The following is a 22,167-nucleotide window of genomic DNA, read 5'->3' on the forward strand; positions in this document are numbered from 1 at the left end:
ATTTATTATACCTGGAGACATTTTTTTTTAAATTAACCTCCTAGAGATCAAATTCATGAATTATTGATGAAGAGACTTCTATATTGTCATTGTTATGACATTCTTGGTAAATTTCCTTCTTGCATTGTCAAGGCTTGGCTTAGTAGCTAAGAGAAGGCAAGCCTTTACAAACCAACCATCTCGGAATGGAAAAAGCTTTCCCTCCCTCCCTCCGCTCCTCGGGAGCTCCCAGCTGATTATGCGAGCATCAAGCTCTGGATTCATTTGCCTTCCAAGGGCTCCTGCCATGCTGCTTCCAATTACTTTAAACCGGGCATCCAATTCCCTTGTAACTGCTGGGTTCTGCTTGTCCATCTGTCCCTGCAGGGGCTTGAAGCCCCAGAAAGACGGTAGCAGTTAGAACGTTTCAACCTAATGTACCATCCAGAGGACTCCAGGCCAGTCATTACGTGAGACTTCACCTCCTCTAGGTGAGCTGGAGAACAGAAGAGGAGCTGACAGAACTAAGGCCAGTGAGCAAGAAGGAAAGGAGTCCTGCTCCTGCTGTGGGCTTCTTCCTTTAGTGAGACTCCTACTGCTCAGAGGCCTGAGGTGTGGTCTGTAGGCTTCTGCTAGAAACCAGTGTGTTCAGGCCATGGAGGCTCGGGTTGACTGCTTTAGGATACCCAGAGGATTCCCCAGCATGTAATAAGGACACATGCTCCACCATGTTCATAGCAGCCCTATTTATAATAGCCAGAAGCTGGAAAGAACCCAGATGTCCCTCAATGGAGGAATGGATACAGAAAATGTGGTCTATTTACACTATGGAATACTACTCAGCTATTAAAAACAATGAATTCATGAAATTCTTAGGCAAATAAGTGGAACTGGAAAATATCCTAAGTAAGGTAACCCAGTCACAAAAGAACACACATAGTATGCACTCACTGAAAAGTGTATATTAGCCCAGCAACTCGGAATACTCAAGACACAATTCACATATCAAATGATGCCCAAGAAGAAGGAAGGAGTGGCCCCTGGTCCTGGAAAGGCTCCATGCAGCAGTGTAGGGGAATACTAGGACAGGGAAGCGGGAGGGGGTTAAATGGGGAACGGGGGGGGGGGAGAAGGCTTATGGGACTATCGGGGAGGAGGGAACCAGGAAAGGAAAAATCATTTGAAATGTAAATAAAGAATATATCTAATAAAAAACAAAACCAAAAACAAACCCACAAAACAAAACAAAACAAAAATCCCCAAGAAAGTCTTCTATGTCTGGGTGGATGGCCCCACTGTCTGCAGAGCCTGTGTGTATTTATTTCCCCAACGCCTTCTTGGTTGTTCTGTGGCGGGCAGGATATGATGGAGCACACTCTAGGTGGGCTCTAGAAATACGTTTCTAGTATTCTTAGGGGAGAGGGATTGCAATGGTAGGGGAGACAGATAAATCTAAGAGAAGCAATTTATTAGATTTATTAGTGATTACTTGATACAAATAAATCTTTTTTCCCCCCAGTGTGTGCGTGTGTGCACACATCTTGTGGTGCTAGAACATCAAATAAAGGCATCAGAGCTGACCATCTAGAACTTGAAGACACAGCTCTTTCTCGTTTCTTGATGGTTCAGGTGACTTCCCCCCCCCCCCCACACCCTGCAAAGCTACCTTTCCCTTAAAATTACTGGCAGAATTAAGTGAGATACAACTTAGCGCAAGATCTGTCATAGACTAAACATTTAACAAACAGCAGCTGCCACACATCTGTGCTGCCGAGAAGTGAATTAAATATTGCGATGTAACGGAAGCCACTTTAGAGATCCACATAGAAGACAGTCCTGTCCTACTCCGTGTCCTTGCCAGTGAAGTCAAGACAGAGCAGGTGCACCTGTCAAACTGATGGAGAGATGCTAGGCTGCAGAACGGGAATGTGTCCAAAGTCGTGGCCTTAAAGTGACAGGCTTGAATGTTAGAGGGTAAGTACCATTTTTTTTTTGTAGGCTTAAACACAATGTGAGTGCGGGAAATTCCACAGACTTCGGTTAGTGACAAGCTCACGCCTTGCCTCAGGTGCTGACTGAATTTCTAAATGCTAAGAGGTCCCAGCCCCATTGCTTTCGGTGGTGATAAGGCTGGAAGTTACTATTGTTCTCTGGGTACCATATTTAGGGAGAGGTTTGTCTCCTTCATTACATTATAGGGAGATAAAACTTTAGTGGGTTCTGTTCTTAGTTCCATCTCCTGCGAGGTTGTCTGGCATATCTAGTAAGTACTCAGGAGCAGGTACTTGCTTTAACAATTCAGTTCCTTGCATTTAATGATTCATTTAACTATCAGACCTGCTCTACCAGGCTGATGCTAGCCCTCTCTTGCTTGAAATAATAATAATAATAATAATAATAATAATAATAATAATAATAATAATAATAAAGGGATGTTGCCAGTCAGAGCAACTTAAGTGGTTTTTCAAAATTAGGTAAGTTCTATAGGTGGGATTTGAACTCAGGAACTTTAATGCTAGAGCCAGTTTTTACGGTTTCTCTATGTTGCTACTTTAGAATAGATGCAAAAAAAAATGTGGTATATCTACACAATGGAGTACTATTCAGCCATTAGAAACAATGAATTCATGAAATTCTTAGACAAATGGATGGAGCTGGAGAACATCATACTAAGTGAGGTAACCCAGACTCAAAAGGTGAATCATAGTATGCACTCACTAATAAGTGGATATTAGCCTAGAAAATTGGAATACCCAAAACATAATCCATACATCAAATGAGGTACAAGAAGAACGGAGGAGTGGCCCCTTGTTCTGGAAAGACTCAGTGTAGCAGTATAGGGCAACACCAGAACAGGGAAGTGGGAAGGGGTGGATGGGAGAACAGGGGGAGGGAAGGGGGCTTATGTGACTTTCGGGGAGTGGGAGGGCCCGAAAAGGGGAAATCATTTGAAATGTAAATAAAAAATATATCGAATAAAAAAATAAATTAAAAATAAAGAAAAAAGGTACCACGCCAGTATTTATCTAACCTAAGGATAGCCACTGGAATAGTATGACCAAGAGGGATCCAGGGTAGAGTGATCTGACATGTAATACCGAGAAGGGGGCAGATAAGACGGAGGGGTGAGTGCTCGAAGTGGGGACAGAGATAACCCCTCTGTCACATTCTGTCCTTGGGCAGATTCTGTATCTAACGGGCTGTGGTAAGGAAGAGTGATGTGTGTCAGCAGAGGAGCCGGACCTCGTGGGCCCTCTGTCTTCCTTTACAGGGGAGGCATTTCCCATCAGGGTGATTAGTTAGAAGCCAGCAATGAAGTCCCTTAATGTGTATTCCTTCAAAATGCCATCTGTGCGAGACTAGAGAGGTGACAGCCAGCAGGCCAAAGCAACACACAGGGCTAACTCTGCAAGGACAGGAGTCCAGGGAGGCAGAGTGGCTCTGTCCACTGCTGTTGCGCATGTTCAAGGGTCCACCCACCAGGCAAATGCCCCCGACCATGGAGACAGAGACAGAAGCTGTGATTGAGTGGGTGCTTAAAGACGCAGCATCTTCTTATTTTTATACCGGATTTGACAGAAGGCTGCTAACTTTCAAAAGCATTTGGAAACTTGCAAATAAAAAGAAAATTAAAAAACAAAACGAAGATCCATCCGGCTTATGGAGGAGCTGCATCTCAGAATGCGTCAGGACTTGGTAGCATCTGGTCTGCTCTCTTCCGGGCTTGGTGTACACGGCACTTCACAACTGCTCTCCTCACAGGAGAGGGAGCCACCATGCTTGGTTTTATTTCAAAACTGCAGTGAAATGCTTAGCGCTGTTGTGGTAGGGAAATGGGAGAGGCATTGAGATTTCAGTATGGAAGAAGCCAGCAGACCTGTTCCCACTGGGGCGGTATATAAAGGACTGAGCATGCTCAGGCTTATAAGCATGCATAGGCTTATAAGCATGTATGTAGAAATATGGGAGAAGGTGGATGTCATGAAACTGGCCTCAGGAGAGTCACTAGTCTTATGGCTTAAAGCCAAAGAGCTTCTATTCTTTCCCAGCTCCCAGGTTTGCTCCATTCTTGGGGGAAGGAAGGGGGTAGTGGCAGCTGGGAGGGGGGAGATTCTCTTAATCTATTGTCCTCAATTCTGTGACCATCCATGCATCCATGCATCTCTGGTGCTTGTTGTTGTTGTTGTTGTTGTGGAACACAAAAACCTGGAACTCTCAGGGGTGCCCTGTGGACTCTGACCCAAGCTTATAAAACCACTATAATTGCTTGGTATCCATACAACTGAGAACCCTGATTGGTTCTTTCCATGCCCTGTGATAATAGATTGAGTCTTAGGAAAGGGTTTGGGATCTTGTGTTACTTAGATTCTGCATTGAAACACAAACAAACAAACAAACAAACAAACAAGGAGACAAAGGTCTGAAGCCAGCAGGGTCTGCACAGTGAGTTCTAGGCCAGCCAGGAGAGACTCTCTCCAAAAAGCAAAATACAAAACCCCTAGGAACTGTTCCTATGGAGTTTAGTGGATCAATGAATTTCTTCACCCCCTAAATGCAGTACTTGAAATCTGCTTGTACGGAGGCAACAGATGGAAGGGAAATCTCAGTGTCTTTATCGTGGCTTGTCCATCCGTTCATTCATTCTCTGAACGGATTCATTCACTGGGCTCACACTAGTAGAACGTTACACAGCTAATCCAATGTGATTTTATGCACTGAAATTAGCATGCGGGTTCTCGCCTCATAGGCTGGAGATGCTTTTTAAGTTATGTGTCTATGAGGACTATGCTGCATTGCAAGAGGGTTTTGCTTCAGGTGAACCTGTGAGATCCATCTTTGCTACGGAATATCAAGGCCTCTGAGATCTGTCCTCAGCTTTCCCTGATACTGCGACCTTCTCTCTGTCCCGCCCTGCACTGAATGCTGGTTTGCACAGTCTCCCTGAAGTTACACTGCACATCAGAAATAATTGGAGCCTCAAATGGAATGCTGCAATTTCTAGTACCTCCATGAGGTGACCAAGAAAAAAAGGGAAAGTGGTTTTGACACTAAGTTTTATTTATCTATTGATATAAAACTGCAGTTCTCATCTCAAAGGGACGGAGAGTTTATTCTGGGATATGAGAACCTGGAAATCTGAGTGCCCTTGGCCCAGACATGTGGACTCAGGTTTCTCTGAATACCATGCTTTGATGTGGTACTGGCTTCATGAAGTTTTCGTGAAGTTTTGTGAAGGCAGAAAAAAAAAAGAGAGAGTCATAAATCAAGGTAGTTTTGAAATGCACTGGTGGAAACATCAGATGGGTTGGTTACAGCAGAGAAGAGGGATCTCTACTGTAGGCCTTGGCTGCTATCTGATGACGTTCTTGGCCTCTGGGTCAGTAGAAGCTACAGTCGGTTAGTACATTTGAAAGGATTTACCTAATAGTCATGAGAATGTAGCTCAAGGATAGAGGCAGGCAATAAATAGCTATTAAGGGGGCTAAAGATAGCTTCATATAACTTGGCTCTCTGAACCTAAAACATTCTAGCTCTCTTTGGTCACAGAGGTTCTAGTCACTCAGCCTTGTAGAATCTTTGACACAGATGAGGGAAAACCACCCCCAAACTTCAGTTCATATATCTCAACAAAGAATTATTATTTATGCAGTCAGTATCAAGAATATTAACAGAATATCATTCTTTTTGAGCTGAGCCTTTGAAATCTGGTTTGTGTTCTACATTTATGAATTGGATCAGTCATGTTTTAACTGTTTACTGGCACCTATAGGTAGTGGTTATGATATTATGAGTACAATTTGACCTACTGACTACCATGCCAGCACCATGGGATGCCCTATGGTTGCCCTATGGCATCCACTCTCTCTTTCTCCTGAAGTATGAGTCTTACCTGGATATGTACTTGTTAGGCTAGAGACTACATTTCCCAGCCTTCCCTATAATTTGTCATACCACATGACAATGTCTGTTAGCTGGAATATAAATGGAAGACAAGCCCGCAAGTTCTGAGTTATTCCCTTCTCTTGTATTCTCTTCATTCATGCTAAAGGGTCAGACATAGTGATGAACCTTAATTCTCAGAAGTTCGGAATATGATCTTATTTGATAATGGCACTCTAGATATGATTAATTAATGCTACAGTACATGAGGGTAGTCCAAACCAATATGGTACATTCCTGTAAAAGGAGAAAAGGCCAACATACAAGAGAAGATGGCCTTGTGAAGAAGGCAGAGTCTGCCAATGATGGCCAGCAGGCACAAGGTACTAGAAGAAGCAAAGATTTCATTCATGGTTTTCAGAGAATGCATGGCCTTGGTGGCAGCCTGATTTCTAACACTCAACCCAAAGACCTATGAGGCAGTACATGTTGTTGCAAGCTACCTCACTTGTGGAGCAACTAGCTTGTTCCTTCAGAGTACAACTGCAGAGCCTGTTTGTTGTGCAGCAGTTTCCTCTGAGAGAAACCTTCCATCTTGGAAGGAAGTCTTTTAAAGCTCAGGGTGTTCTAAAGCGAGATGGGATAGTTCAACTTGCCTGGAAGCAATCAGGAAGTAAACAATTTAAAGGTTTCAGGAAGTCCCTGAAACTGACCAGATACATCAGTCTCCTCCCCCCTCCCCCCAGAGCTTACATAAGCAGTAAGGACTACTGAGAGACACTCTCAGATGAGCTGAGCTACCTAGGGGAGGCTCAGACCAGCCTAGAGACCTAGACAAGACAGATCAGTCAAGCTGGCTTCAAGAAGCTGAGACCAGCACAACTACTTGGAAGAGGGAAAGACTGGCTAAGCTACCTGGAAAGGACACTCTCCAACTGGTTGAGCTCCTTGCAGGTTATACACTACACTGGCTGTATGGTTTCAGTTTTTGGGAGCTGTCACTCATGCTGGGGCGGGTGGGCTTAGCTGATGGCAACCATCCTGAGCCCTTTCTACGCCAGTAAGAAACCACCCATACTCCTTCCTATATGTAGTCCCAGTAAAACTCATTGGCTCACCAAGCTGGACATTAGTAGCATTCTTACTTTGGTTGTTGTTGGTTTCCTATGTGGGGGTGAGCAGACATTTTTTTCCCCATGTTTCTCCAAGAGCATTATCACACAGCACCATTGCAAGGATCATCCTCACTGTTGGCTGGAGGCCTTCAGTAATGGCCCCTTGTCAGCTCTCTGACACTCCAAGCATGGCTTAGGCTATGACGCACAGGGGGTGTGGCCTAGGAATTAAAGGTGCCTTAACCTCCTGAGGATAATCTCACAGGGAAGAGTGATCAGAGGGCAGAGCGTCCAGATACAAGGACGTGGAAGGGTATATCTTTTCAGTTCTCATAAAGACAGAGAGCTGTCCTTAAAACAGACCCCACGGCAAATGACACCATCTTAGGAAGAAACCAGCTTGCTCTTTGGTTTAGAACTGGGAATAAATGTGGAGTAATGACCCACTCTAATCCCTCTTTGCTGATGCTCAGTGATTCCATTGTAAAGAAGGGTTCTCAGGTCTACCTGCACTGTCCTTTTTCTCCCTCACAAAGCTTTTTCTCCCCAGAGACTGAGTAATCTGAAACACAAAGACTTTTAAGAAGTTGGTCTCCATCTTTCTATTTGACAGAATCCACACCAGGAGCAGACACTAGGAGGCCAGGATTTTTCTTTGCTCACTGCCAAGGTGGGCCTACAGACAGCAGGGCCGAGTAGCTGCACCAGGTCTAACGCTTGCCAAGGTTAGCACGCCCATTCTGTCTCTAATAGAAAGGCTCATTTGTGATGTTCTACAATTGTTTTCCTTTAAAAGAAATACTTTAATATATTTAGTTTAAATTGCATGATGGCAATTATGCTTCTAAGTCTGATTAAGTGGCCTGATAGAGGGAATCTCTGCTTCCATAAGGAGTATTTGTTTTTCAATAGATGGGTCTAATTTTCCATGGTGGGAGAAATCATATTATAAGCATGGAGACTGCCTTTTTTTTTCATTAGTTATTTATAAAGCTCCTATTAGGCTGATTAAATGTACAAAGGAGGAGAAAGATAAGTTATTGTTAATCAATTTCTAATCTATTCATTGTGGAGCTGATAGAAAATGAAGCTCACTGTGGGGATTTTTTTTTTAAATTCAGACTTCAGATCATTCCAATGCCATGTATCGTGTCAATTAATAAGCAGAACCTTTAACTTTTTACAATTAGCATCCTTGTCTGTCACATTTGTTATGTTGCTTTCTTCCTAAAAATTCCTGCTGTGATTCCTCATTGGGTGGTGGTGAAAACACAGTCTTTGGGTAGGAACTTAATCTGGACAGTTTCTGGTCCATGTTAACCCTGTCCTGTGGTACTTTATGCCCTCTCTTTTATGAGAGTTCATGTTGCTGCCTTGTCTTCACTTTATGAAATTAACTATGGCCAAACGACACACTTGGCTAACAAGAGGAAGTAGAATGGATTTATAACTGGAGACCACAGTCTGTAATTGCTGGCATCCAAATCTCTGTCTCTACCCATGTTGTGGCACATACACTTTGGGCATAGGTGACTGTAACAGTCAACAGACTCATGCCCTTCCCACGTGGCCTGCCTGAGAATGGTGAGGAACAGAAGTCCTTGCTAACTCAAATGGACATGTTTTGTAACTGATAAAGATACCCTTGCCTCAAACCATTAAAAATTGGCAGTTTGTTATGGCAACATTGTTTAACATCAGAGTTCCTTCCTTCAAAACTTGATCAGCTCCATTCTGTTTGCAAGTGAGGTTTGACTTGGAACTTCTACATATAGTAGAAACAATAATGTCAACTTTCTAAGGAGGAGGAGGGGCAGGAGGGGAGGGAGGAGAAGGAGGAAGTGAAAATTTGTCTTTATTGTCCAATACACCCTGGTGCTCCCTTAAAACTTCCTAGCATCTTTTGGAACTCAACCTGAAACCCAATGAACTAGAAGAAGCAAAAGAAAAAATCTCTCCAGTTAAATTTGGGCACGGCAATCTGTAGCTTGTAAGAAGGAAGGATCTGGACAAACACAATGTATTTTCTTTTGTCCCACAGAGTGTTTCAATAGAATCTAAGACACTGTTGAAAGATGGGTGGATCACATATACAGCTTGGGTTTTGAACTTCCCTTAAGCAAATAAAGAGTTAGAACATCACCTTTCCCATACTCTTCCATCTCCAGGGTCATGTCAGTTGTCATTGTCATTATTCTTACACATCTGTGGTACTTGGAAAAATAGTCCCCTGTCCCCTGTGGCTATTTAAAGTAGCGGAATGTATTTAGGGAAGGTTGCGTTATCCTAAAAGCCAAAGGATGCATTCCTCTCTAGCACAACACAACTAGAGTGCTGAAGTTGAGCTTGTTAATGCTCTGCAGCCATCCTATCAGTTACTGGCATTGCCTGTTGCCTTTTTTAAGGTACCAGAGCTTGTGATGTCTCTTCTGTGTCTTACATTTGCCCTTGTGGTTGGGTTCTGAAGACATGGTCCCTGGTGCACCTGGCTGCCAGTCAGCTGGGATGCTCACGAGGAATGCAGACCACGAGATTTCAGATCCACTGAGTTAGAGTTCCTGCCATTTTCTGCATCTTTTATGAGCATCTCTCTTCTCCAACAGTTCCTGGCATAATTTACCAGGATAACCACCAAGTTGTGGCTAAAGGAACTGCGAAACACAGACCCAAAGTTCTAAGAACTGGGAGAGAAGTTTTCTTTCCTTTCTGGTATTGCTCAGCAGTACCAATGTGATCAGCCACTAGCTGATGGGCACCTTGGTTGCCTCTCAGCTTTGGCATTTGTACTCAGTGGACATTAATGAAAGGAGCCATGGCTTTGACAACACTGTTGAAGCTGAGGTGAGGGAATGTGTTTTCCTCTGATTTTGGCAAATGCCAAAGACTGAGTGACAGTTGGGTGTTAGGTTTTATAGGAAACAGTGACGTGATCCTCGAAAGTGTTTATTATTTACGCCCCTCATTGCAATGACTCACTGGATACTCCTGTGGCTCTGTGTCCTTACCACCCTTTGATGTTGTTAGCATTTTACAGTCTGGCCATGTTAACAGGTAAGACTTGTGGCCAGAGTGATATGACGTCCATCTTCTCAGATGCTAATTTGGTGTCTGTCTATCTTGGGTGGGGACTCTGCCCCTTTAAAAATCAGATTGTTTGTCTCCTAGTTGTTAGCTTTTATGGTTTGTTTATTCCAAATAGCAGCCCATTATTGGGTATGTACCTGGGCAATATTTCCCTCCCAGGAAGCCATTGTTTATGGTTGTTCTGTTTGAAGGAGTCTGGAGCTGGGCCTAAACACAGCTCCTCCCACTGCTGCCTGCTGTAAGTCTCTGCACTTGTCACAATCTCTTTCCCCTCCAGCTTCATGGTTCTGATTGGTCATTTGTTCTTTGTTGTTTCTGACATTCTAAATTTGTCCCTTTGCTTCTCAGGGGTGTCTTGTGGGTCGACAGGGGTCTATAAACCAAAGGAATGGGGCCGGGTAAGGAAAGAAGTGCCCTGAAAGTACAATTTATCCAGAGACCTACTTTATGCTGTGTCTGAGAGTAGACACATTCATATGGTCCAACTCCAGCTGGACATCCTGCTAGAGATGTGGGTAAGTGTGTAAGCTTATTATCAGCCACCTGAGAAAGCAATGCCTTTACCACTGAATTATTGTCACGAGTTGTATTGAAACTGCTTTCCATAGGTCATGCATAGCAGCTCTCAAGTACATTCTTTATTTTTTTATTTTTTTATTTTTATTTTATTTTTCTCGAGTGCATTCTTATTACTGTTGCTGGTATTGTCCATCCCGTGCCATGCTCTGTCCAGGTTTTTCACATAGGATAATTTACTGGTTCCTCACCCCTTAAGAGAGGCACTAGGCTGCCTCCATTTCATTGCTGAGAGAAATTAGTTGAGTTGGTGCTAAACTAGTTGGTAGTTCACAAATAGCTTTTTTAGTCTTTGAAAACCAACTCACAGTTTCTGTGAGTCAGGATAATTGATGAAGAGGACCACTTCTTACAAAGCTGAGGAAGTAGGTGAAGTTCTTGAGGACCCAAGAGGTTTCCCACCTCTTGTCCTCCAAACCAACATCTATCAGCCCTAGAATCCTTCTCCACATGCAAAAAACCGGCAAAGCCTGGTCAGTTAGTTAAGCTTATTGATTCGTGGGATTGGGGTAGCTAGAGTTCCCTTACAGACGAGGCCAGGCAAAGAGAAGGCATGAAGAAACACAGGGGTGGGAGGCACAGAAGACCAATAGTCCTAACATGGAAGAATCCTGACTGGAGGAACGAATTCTGAAGAGACACATGCGCCCCCTCTTTGGCTGTTAAATGGAATCTCATACTGGGGGAAAGGGGAAAACTAAAGTCCCAGTGTCTGCCAGATGGGGGAGCTTGTCTTCCAGGAAGAGACTGCATAGAGCTGACAACTTGCAGAAGAGACTAACTAGTCCAGGCCGTGACCTCAGTGGTTTCTGGGACCATGCCTTGACCAGCATTTAGTTATGCAAGTCTCTGTTTGCATCTAAACCTCATGCTAGCATCCTAGGAGATGGACTGGGGATTGCTAGAACTCTTCTCATCCTTCTTCCCCGTGTGGCCATGTTGACCAAATTTACTTCCATGCTTTTTCAGCATTACTTGAATGGTAGTCAAACCTAGCTTCTTAGCGCTGCTGGGGTCCAGGTGTTGACCCTCAAACACATCAATAGCCCTGACATAGAGTGTGCTGATGCTAGCAGTGACAGGGTGCTGGTGAAGGGGTTGCTTGGCCCAGGTGTCTCCCCAGGATGAACAAGTGGGAAGGGCAGGCATGTGATAGCTATGAGCGGGTGCCCTGGAAAGGATGGATCCGGAGTCAAACACTCTACAGCTCAGTGGAAATGCAGCCTGTGGGTGTCACTGCCTTGTCTTAGGCTAACCTTTCCCCAGTTTAATTTTGGGTGTTGCTGGTAAGCACTGAGTTAGGTTGGATCAAACATTAAGACACTTCTCAATATGCTGACAGTCGGTGGACATTAATTAAAGGAGCCATGACTTTGAGGGTGTCATGGCTTCCAGCCTAAGGCAAGCAGCAGTGGTGAACTCAAAATGCAAATGGGAGTCTGTAGTCGGAGAAGGACATGGGATACAGGCATTGTTTATACTAGACTTGTTATAGGGATGATAGGAAAGGTGTGCATCCGGCCTCTGTAACAGCACAGAACCGCAGGGCTCTGGGTAATTTATGGGTGTCATTCCAGAAACTTCCATGTGCTCTGAACAATACATATATGTCTTTTATGCAGTAGCCACTGCTCACACCGTTTATTCTCTGCTGCTCAAGCTGCTGTGCACTTTTTCAGGCTTCTTTAGCTTATTCTCAAACCAGACCAATGGGGTAAGAACCTCTTCCATTCTAGGTAAACTCTGCTGTTGTTGCTGCTTGGGGCTTCTCATCCCATCTTTTGAAGCTGCAGTGACTCCTGGAGACAGAAGCTTTTAATGACTTGCCCTCCTGTGGCAAAAGTGATGCTAGATCAGCCAACAGGGGCTGATCTGGGGCATTTGGGTGCGGGAACTTGATTCTTCCACTGGGCTCGGCCCCAGCACGTGCTCTGAGGACCACTCTTCTTCCATCAAGGTCATAGGCAGAATCAGTCCGGTCTGCACTTGATTCCTTTTTAAAGGTTAGAAATATCATTCACAGTACCACAGGGTGGCCTCTATACAATGCCAGATGTGAGGATTCTTTTCCAACCTTCCGTTAGGAATTCTGACAAGGATGATGACGTCGGGAGACAGGCTCCCTTCCTACCTTGCAAGTCAAGACCACCCTGGCCTATTGCAGCAGCATGGGGCCTGGGGGGGGCAGCATTACTCTTCCTCTTCATCGATGGTTCATCTGGATTTCTAACCTTGATGTTTAATTTGTTGCCACGTTGGTCTATCTACTTGCGTCGCATGAAGGAAGGTATTAATATACCTTGAAAGCCACATCAGCGACATGGTGTGGGGATGGGAGATAAGATTTGTCAGGTCTGGAGCCACGCAGTATGCAAAGACAGAGGCTTCAAGACGTAGCCCAAAGGGTCTTGGAGGGCTGAAGGGATGGGCGAGCGTGTCCCTAAGAGACTTAATGACGGGAAGCGTGACTTTCCTGAAGACTAGTTCACACTGTTTGGACTAGTCAGTGTCTCTCTCTCTCTTTCGATCCTTCAATCCCAGGAGGCAGGGGTCACTGGCAGGAGAACTCAGGAGTGTGGAAACTTGTCTTTGACTATTTACCCTAATGACTGCTGCTGTCCCGGCATGGCGCTTTTTCCACGGTTCAACTCAGTGCTATCATGACCCAAGAAGGCAATTTTTACTTTTAATCAAGGAACTGAAGCCAAAGAGGCAGGAAGAGAGGGAGTGTCTACAGAGGCTATATGTGGAGCGGTCCAGCCTTTGGACCAGAGTGCAGAGGGGAGGACCGTTCTTTGGCTCTGTCAGGCTAAGGAAGTGGGCCTGTTTAGGTGCACATGGGTCTGTCAAGGTATCTATCTTTCTGCTTGGTATTTGAAAGCTCACTCATCCCCTGGAAATGGGATGGTTCAGCTTCTCTTAAAGGAATTTAAGGCATTGGCCATCAGCTTTGACTCAGTGTCCTAGGCAAAACCATTAAATCACACCATGTGTCTGTGTGCTCAGGTGGATTGGCCAGACAGAGGGCGGTGCTGCACAGCCTCATACTGGTGGTCTCCTGGTTGAGCTATCAGGGCTGGCCATTTCCCCTCTTACTGCTCTGGGTAACCCCTCCCTGCCTCCCTGCGTTTGGTAAACTATAGCTGAATAGTAAGTGCTGACATCTGGTCTGAGTGATCCCCCTCCCTCATGGGTTCCCCCAGCAAGCACTGTGACTGACTTCTTCATCTTTGCAAGCCCGTTTATATCATCTACTATTGTTGGACCCTTATTACAAACCAGGACCCGATGTATGAGACAGGTCTCAGTTTGTAAAAGGGTTCAACAATAGTAGGTGATATAAACAACCTACCTTTCAACACAAGGGAATGTCTTCTTTATTCTTATTTTGGGGAGTGAAGTTTTGATCCAATGTATCCATGGTAACACTTCACTAATAGAAGCACTGTACATGTTGGGCTTAAAAGCCGTTTCTTTTTTTTTTTTTTTAAGTGCCGTGATAGACTAATAACTGTTAGTTTGCAATCACAGACAACAAAAGAAATGATTGCGCGAATGTCTGAGAATCCAGGTGTTAATTCAGCAACACAGAATGTGTGTGCGCGCCTGCACTTTAGTTTCTCAAGGCTTGGGAGCAGGTGCGTTCTTGCTTTGGAATTCACTGGAGTCAGGATTCAAGACCTTCTGTAATTCTCCAGACTCGGAGGAATAGATATCGCCTGGAAAGGTCACCCACCACGAGCCCCTGCCTTCAGGCAGGACAGGAGATAAAATGCCCGTGGATCTGCTATCCTTTACAAACCTGTCTCAAGGAGAATAGAGATGAGCGCTCTCTTCTCCGGCTGTGCTTCTCCGGAGGGAGAGCCCTTATGGTCCGATTTTACTTGATAATGAATTCTCCCCTGCTATATTGTATAACTGTTTCCATTTGCTCCGTCCTCAGCAGAGCAAGACATTGGTTGGCACCATGCACAGAATGACCTTCAATATACAGAGCAACTCCACCTGGGCTCTTCCCAGCCTCAGTTAGACCAGGTCCTTAAGAATGTTCTCACGACTGGCTTTGTAAGCATCTATCCTTGCAAGCATTTCAGCTGAAGCATTTTCAATTCATCCATATCCCACTTATTGTCTTTTTTTTTTTTTTTTGGCCTTAAAATTAAACACAAGTGTAATTCAAAACTGACCACAGCTAAGAATAGGGCTAGTCTAGACAGGATCTCAGGAACATGTCACTTTATTTTTTAAAAAGTAACAGTGACACAGAATGCTAGCATGTAGCATGCTTCTAGGCATCTCTATCTTCTAGATCTTTCTCAGCAGAACTGCCTCCACCCTGTGATTTAATGGCTGGGATTATAGGACTGTACCAGCACACTTGGTTTATATAGTACTGTGGCTCAAACCCAGGACCCCATGTATGCAAAGCAAGCACTCTAGAACTGAGTTACAGCTCTAGTCCCACAGAACATACAAATCGTATTTCTGATGTGAATGGCCTGGGCTGCCACCCGAGTCCATGGCTGCCTCTGAGGGCCTTGTCTGGTTCTGTGGTTCTACTTCAGTCAGAGGCCGTGTTTGTGACTGGTGGTACTGTGGAAACGCTGTGGAAGCCGGTTATCCATGCTCCCGGTGACTGAACAGAGCAGAGAAGCTACTTTTGCAGTGGTATCGATGACCACAGATGCGCAGTTGAGAGAGAGGGGCGTGGAAGGCTTCTGTGATATCCCCGACTCCCCGCCCCCCCCCCAAACATAACAGCCTAAAATGGAAACCATCAAAGAGAGCTCTTAAAAACTGTGATAACGATGCTGAAACCTATATCCCCATGATATTGGCTCCTGGTGGGTCTGTGGGTCGAGAAGGACTCAGTTTTCTCTAGGGGCCTGGCCACTGGAAATGTGACCACTCCCCAGTGAGTATATGAGCAACACAGATTGGACTTGCTTTTTTATTATCATTCTTATTTTGTCGGGGGTGGGGCGTGCGTCACAAGGGTTGGGGGCAGACATGGAAGGACTGGGGAGTGTGATCGGGGAGGATGATGTGAAATTTCCGAAGAATCCATAAAAATAGTATTTCAAGAAAAAAGATTCTACATAAAAATAACTTTAAAATTCATTCTCTTGTACTACAATTCTGCTAATGGTGATGGGTATTTGCAGGGCCTTGGCGCCATGCAGTTACGGCTGCCACTAGGTGCTGGCTCACTGTGGTGCACCGGGTGTTGTCTTTGTTTCCCAGTTCGCACAGTTGCTTCAGGTTAATCTGATATCAATGCAAAACGGTGATGCTGCCGACTGAAGAAATGTACCCATTTGTGCCTCGTAGTTTAATTTCCAAACCCAGCAGGTTCAATTTACTTACAAAGGTTGGTCTAAGATAGAGTCCTCAGTGCAGAAAGGCAATTTAACCAAAATGCTTTCCTCTAATTACACAGCACAGCTATTTGCATAAGTAACCAGTCTGGGGATTCAGGGACCTGAGAGACTTGGTGCTATTAGAGCTGGAAGTTATATTTTTGATAATTTTAAAGAAAATAATAGCAAGTCAAGATCTGAAACGCTTCATCTTTCTAGAAGCAAGGTCTAATCATATGTCACTCAAGTCAAGTATGTGCTACAAAGAGAGTCCTCTTAATGGGAAGCAATCAAATATGGATCCTGTATCATCCACAGTGGCCATAGCTGTGGTACAGCATGTTGGTCATACTGCGGGAGGGTAAAGGACAGTTTGTGTCAATCAAGACGAGCGGTCCAGACAAGATTTTCCTCTGCCAATATGGAAAATGCTACTTTTAAAACCTCTCGTGATCTCTTGTCTGCTGAAGAAAATGAAGTCATTTCTTAGGTTAATGGGCTCAGGTTATCACACACACAAAAGTTATCTTAAAATTTGCTAAGACATTTCCGACATATAAGAATGAAAATAAATGTCCTTTGCAGAGATTTTTTTATTATTATTATTAAATAGACAAAACAGTCTCCTGAAGAGATGGGCCTATGAGACCCATGTCTCTGTGCTGCAGGAGCAGCCGATCTGTCGGATTGGAACTAAGACATGAATGCCAACATGGAAGTGAACAGACACAATCTAGGCTCTCCCTTCTGTATCCTTAATAGATGATTTAAAGATTTGCAATACAGTGTCACATAATGTCTGCCAACTTTCCTTCCAGTAGAAAACAAGCCCCACAGACTTGACACAAACCCAAGAGGGAGCTCTTTGGCTCTAAACTCTCAAGTCCTTGGCCATGGAGACAGAGCATCAGAAAGCATCCCAAAGAAAAAGCGGAAGAAGAAACGTCTTTCACAGCCTCCATGGGCATGTCAGGTCTGTCATTTCTGTAAAAGCTTTGGTCCATGATAGTGGACGGGACACACTAGGAATTAAGGTCAGGTTTTCACCAACTCTCCAGGAGTGACCAAACCCACCGGGCATGATCAAAGAACAGTTGCAACCTATCCAAGTGGCCAGCCAGTTCTTCAAAGACATCACCACTAAACGGCAACCTTCCCAAGCCAGAGGCCAAGATGAAAAAAGGACAGCCTAGACCATGAGTTGCAGGTTACCGTGGCACAGAAGTGGCAGATGGGTTGATCTTAAGGAAAAAAGAAAAAAAAAATCGCCAACTGGTGTGGAGTTAGCCTAGGAGAAGGATCTCTCACTTTAGTGGAGACAGCTCCATCTCCATTCATTACAGCCCCTCAGGAAGGGCTGACCTTGCTGTGAGGACAGCCTGGGCTTGGGACTCCATCTCCCCTGCGTGGACACACTAAGCAGGCATGACTTCTCATCATCATCACTGTAGGCCATCAGGGGTCACGGGGTCACAGAGATGGAACCAGAAAAGAAATGTACCTCACCTGTCTGGGAGATCTACAAAGGTCAGTGTTGGCGGAGCAGTAATGGGTGTGAGTGGTTTACTCGCTATTAGAAGGGCACCCTGACTGAGGTCCCTGAGGTCCCCGAGTGCCACACCCAGATGCACCTAAGCACAGGTGCGTCCCAAGCCCACCGTGTGGCTTAACTCTCAGGAAGGATGAGTCGTGGAAATCACCCTTTGAATGGCAGCTCACGGCAATCCTCCTTCCTGAGTCTCTGGGAGTTGGAATTATAGCTGTGAGCAGCCACACCCAATTTTGACCCACCCCTTTGGCTGCAATTGGGGATCTAATCCAGAGCTTTGTATTTGTTAGGAAGTGCTTGCCCACTAGCTGAACCTCCAAACCCTTTTCCATTTTTTTGGTGGTTTAAGGGAGTGTTTACATGATACCTTTTCTAAGGCAAATGCAGGCAGAGGTGCCTGGAGGAACAGGATGCTGGAGTTGTCCTGGAACATGTCTTTCTGACAGGTCACACTACATGGATCTTGCTGCTGTGTCTAATGAGCATGACTTTTCTTGGCTGTCTTGTGCGGTGACCTCACTGCGGTCGAGGCTGCAGTCTCAGGGACAGACCTGCTCACAAACTGAACAATCCATGACGTCACACCCAGACAGACCCCCTTGTGAGGATGGAACAGAGATGGGCGGGATCTCATGTTCACCAGGATTGCTTAGCTATGTGTACCTGTTGCCTTCTGCCTAAACCCGAGCTTCATGTCCACACCTTCCAGATGGATTTGGGGGTCGCTGGACTCCTATGTGTTCATCTTCCTGATGTGGTTGGTCATAATGATCACATCTCCATTATTGTCTCTCTAATGGGCACCCTGAGGATGGGTGGCTGAGTCTGGCCTGTAAGGGTTGCTGTAGGCTGGGGTTTACCTTAAAACCTCTGGTAATGGTCCAGGGACCAGAATCCCAGTTGTTACTGCTTAAAGGAGAGCCCAGGCTGTCCCTGCCAGGGTCTGTCTCCAAATAGAGGTCTAGCCCAGTTCGGAGGTTCTCTGTGCGTCTACTGGCTCTGTTCCTCCTCTCACTCCTCCGGCTGCCCTTGTTCCCTGCGCCTTGCTGGGGTCTGTAATGGAGTCCATGAGACAGCACAGATGGCTTTGGCTGCCTTTGGTATCACGGGGAGGAGAGCACCTAGGAGCCCTGGTCTTTTCAAAGCAGAGAGATGGCTCATGGTTATTATCGAGTGCCTGTCTTTACATACTTAGCCTCTCAGGAACTCTAAACACATGCCTGAAGATGTGTGGTTGAAACAGTGAGACCACAGAAGTATATCTGTGAGAAGAACCAGAGAGGGACCAGAGGGGGACCAGAGAGGGGACCAGAGGGGGACCAGAGAGGGGACCAGAGGAGGACCAGAGAGGGGACCAGAGGGGGAACAGAGTGGGGGACCAGAGGAGGAACAGAGTGGGGGACCAGAGGAGGAACAGAGTGGGGGACCAGAGGAGGAACAGAGTGGGGGACCAGAGGAGGAACAGAGAGGGGACCAGAGTGGGGGACCAGAGGAGGACCAGAGGGGGGGGACCAGAGGAGGACCAGAGAGGGGACCAGAGGGGGACCAGAGTGGGGGACCAGAGGGGGACCAGAGAGGGGACCAGAGGAGGACCAGAGAGGGGACCAGAGCGGGGGACCAGAGGAGGACCAGAGAGGAGACCAGAGGGGGACCAGAGGAGGACCAGAGGGGGATCAGAGAGGGCACCAGAGGGGGACCAGAGAGGGGACCAGAGGAGGAAAAGAGAGGGGACCAGAGAGGGGACCAGAGGGGGACCAGAGAGGAGACCAGAGGGGGACCAGAGGAGGACCAGAGGGGGATCAGAGAGGGCACCAGAGGGGGACCAGAGAGGGGACCAGAGGAGGAAAAGAGAGGGGACCAGAGAGGGGACCAGAGGGGGACCAGAGGAGGACCAGAGAGGGGACCAGAGGGGGACCAGAGGAGGACCAGAGAGGAGACCAGAGGGGGACCAGAGGAGGACCAGAGAGGGGACCAGAGGGGGACCAGAGGGGGACCAGAGAGGGCACCAGAGGGGGACCAGAGAGGGGACCAGAGGGGGACCAGAGAGGGGACCAGAGTGGGGGACTAGAGAGGGGGACCAGAGGAGGACCAGAGAGGGGGACCAGAGGAGGACCAGAGAGGGGGGACCAGAGGAGGACCAGAGAAGGGGACGAGAGGAGGAACAGAGAAGGGGACCAGAGTGGGACCAGAGTGAGGGACCAGAGTGGGACCAGAGTGGGGGACCAGAGGAGAACCAGAGAGGGGGACCAGAGGAGGACCAGAGAGGGGACCAGAGGAGGAACAGAGAGGGGGACCAGAGGAGAACCAGAGAGGGGGACCAGAGGAGGACCAGAGAGGGGACCAGAGGAGGAACAGAGAGGGGTACCAGAGGAGGAACAGAGAGGGAACCAGAGTGGGACCAGAGTGGGGGACCAGAGTGGGACCAGAGTGGGGGACCAGAGGAGAACCAGAGAGGGGACCAGAGGAGGACCAGAGAGGGGGACCAGAGGAGGACCAGAGAGGGGGACCAGAGGAGGACCAGAGAGGGGGACCAGAGGAGAACCAGAGAGGGGGACAAGAGGAGAATCAGAAACAGGGAAGTCCTTTTTCCTTTACCTTCAGCAACAGAGAAACGGAATCATCTGCACTTGGCATACAGAGGTCAGCTGTAGAGGTGGCCATTGTCATCCTGAGAGATAATAGTTACCTAGGGCCTTGTCTGCATGATAGGCTGGGCCACAGGAGGCTGGCGCTGGGACTCGGAACAGCGTGGAAGGGGATGTAGTTTTATTCCAGGGATGGAGGGAAGTTCTGGCAGAAGGAGGCGAGGCTTGCAAGAACAACAATACTGGGCTCAGATAATTTGAGGATGTGCGTAAGTCAATCTCAATGCAAGGAGCAAGGAATAAAAAAAAAATAAGGAGTGAAGGTCCAGGGTCGTGGGGCTGTGGCTAAGGCTCCTGCAGGAGGAAACCTGAAACTAGCAAGGGTCTCCTGGAGGAGGAAGCCCAAGTTTTTTCCAGTGTCTGGACCAGTGGGGCTTAGAGGATGTGCCTCTGGGAGCCACTGATGAAGCCTACACATCCAGGAGAATGGGACTCAGTTACTAGGGACAAGAGGAGAACTCTGTTACTATAGCAACTAGTCACAGGCAAAAATGGGGACATCCCTGGTCCCACAATTCAGCTAGCTCCTGGGTTCCTTTACCACAGAGGTGGCTGTGAGGCCCCTCAGTGCCTCTCGCTCCTGAGGTGCAGGGTGCTATGTGGTCTGAGGCAGGACAAGAAATGAAGTGGGAGTTAGGATGCTCTGCGGAAGGAGAGGGACCTGCAGAATGGTCTCCACCAGCCATCCCTGCAGAGGGGCAATGCCACAAGGTTTATTTCCCTAGAGAGAGGGCTTTCCATGGGGGTTCTGTAGCCTCTCCCAGGACAGCCTCTATAAATTATGCCTCTAAAATGTAAACCAAGCCTGCTGCCATGTCCCCTTTCTATGGGTGTGCCTTTCCCAGGCTGCACGCATGGAACCCCTGTGCTATGCAAGGTACTGAGGCCAGAAGCAGACATCAGCCGAGATATTTCCCTCCTCTGTATCATAAGGAGATATTAATGCTTAAAAATTATAGGCATTACTGGCTTCTTAAAAATAGGAACAAAAATGACCCATAATATCACCATATTAAGCCGTTATATTATCTTGATTCTGGATTCATATGTGCCTGAGTTCTTACAGAGTTATACTCATAAATATGGTTTTGTGTGGCTTATTCTTATATGGCTATATTGCCTCTAGAAATTATTCTTTTTTTCCCCCCAGGCCTAGGTGTGGGATGCTTAGGCAATGAGAAATTGGATTTTAGCAGCAAGGAGAGGGCCATTTAGGAGGAGGAGCAAATGCTATTACTTCGTTTGTATTTTGTTTGAAGGAATGTTTTATTCTACTGCTGTAATAACTAAGGCAACCTCTTTTGAGCAGAGATTTGAGCAATGGAGAAAAATGGAATTAAAGAGCACATTGGCACATTCTCAGGGCTCCTAAGTGTCTGATAACCACCAACCTGCAAACCTAGTCACACTTCTATCTCCAGGCACCACAAGTTCTTCCACTGGGATCCTGGTCAGTAGATACTGACATGCATGACACCCAGTACATGAAATAGCAGGATGTCTGAGAGAGAGGGCTGGAGAGGAGAAGGAGAGGAGGGAGAGGGGGAGGAGGGGAAGAAGAAGAGGGGGAGGAGGAAAGGAGAGAGAGTTCATGGCATTTCAGACATGCACTGACAAGAACTAGTAGCCTCACAATCTTCACAGAGAAGACATTATTTCCTCAAGACCGAAATTCTCCAATATGGGACACTGACTTGAAAGCTCTGAGTGCAATGACTAAAAGTCACTAAGATCGAAGCCAGGAGTGGCTCATGCCTGCAAGCCCAGTACTTGGAAGGCTTAGGCCAGGCCTCATGAGTTTGAGGGCAGTCTGGGGTACAGAGTAATGCCCTGTTTCAAAAGAAATAACATCAAACAAAATAGAGCAACCATCAAGAGCTATTGAAGCCTCTTGCTGTGATCCTTCACGTGAAGAGTGGAACTCATATTATTATGCCCAAACAACCTTAAGAGATGGAACTGGGCCCTTACAAGTGCTT

General features: G+C 46.4%; 1 protein-coding gene across 1 annotated transcript in view; it reads right to left on the reverse strand.

The window, feature by feature from the left end:
* Positions 1-22,167, reverse strand: part of Prkn (parkin RBR E3 ubiquitin protein ligase) — a 1,193,927-nt gene that overhangs the window by 138,635 nt on the left and 1,033,125 nt on the right. The gene's annotated exons all lie outside the window — the stretch shown is intronic.

The sequence above is a fragment of the Apodemus sylvaticus genome, chromosome 23 (genome assembly GCF_947179515.1).
Source record: "Apodemus sylvaticus chromosome 23, mApoSyl1.1, whole genome shotgun sequence".
Classification (NCBI taxonomy): domain Eukaryota; kingdom Metazoa; phylum Chordata; class Mammalia; order Rodentia; family Muridae; genus Apodemus; species Apodemus sylvaticus.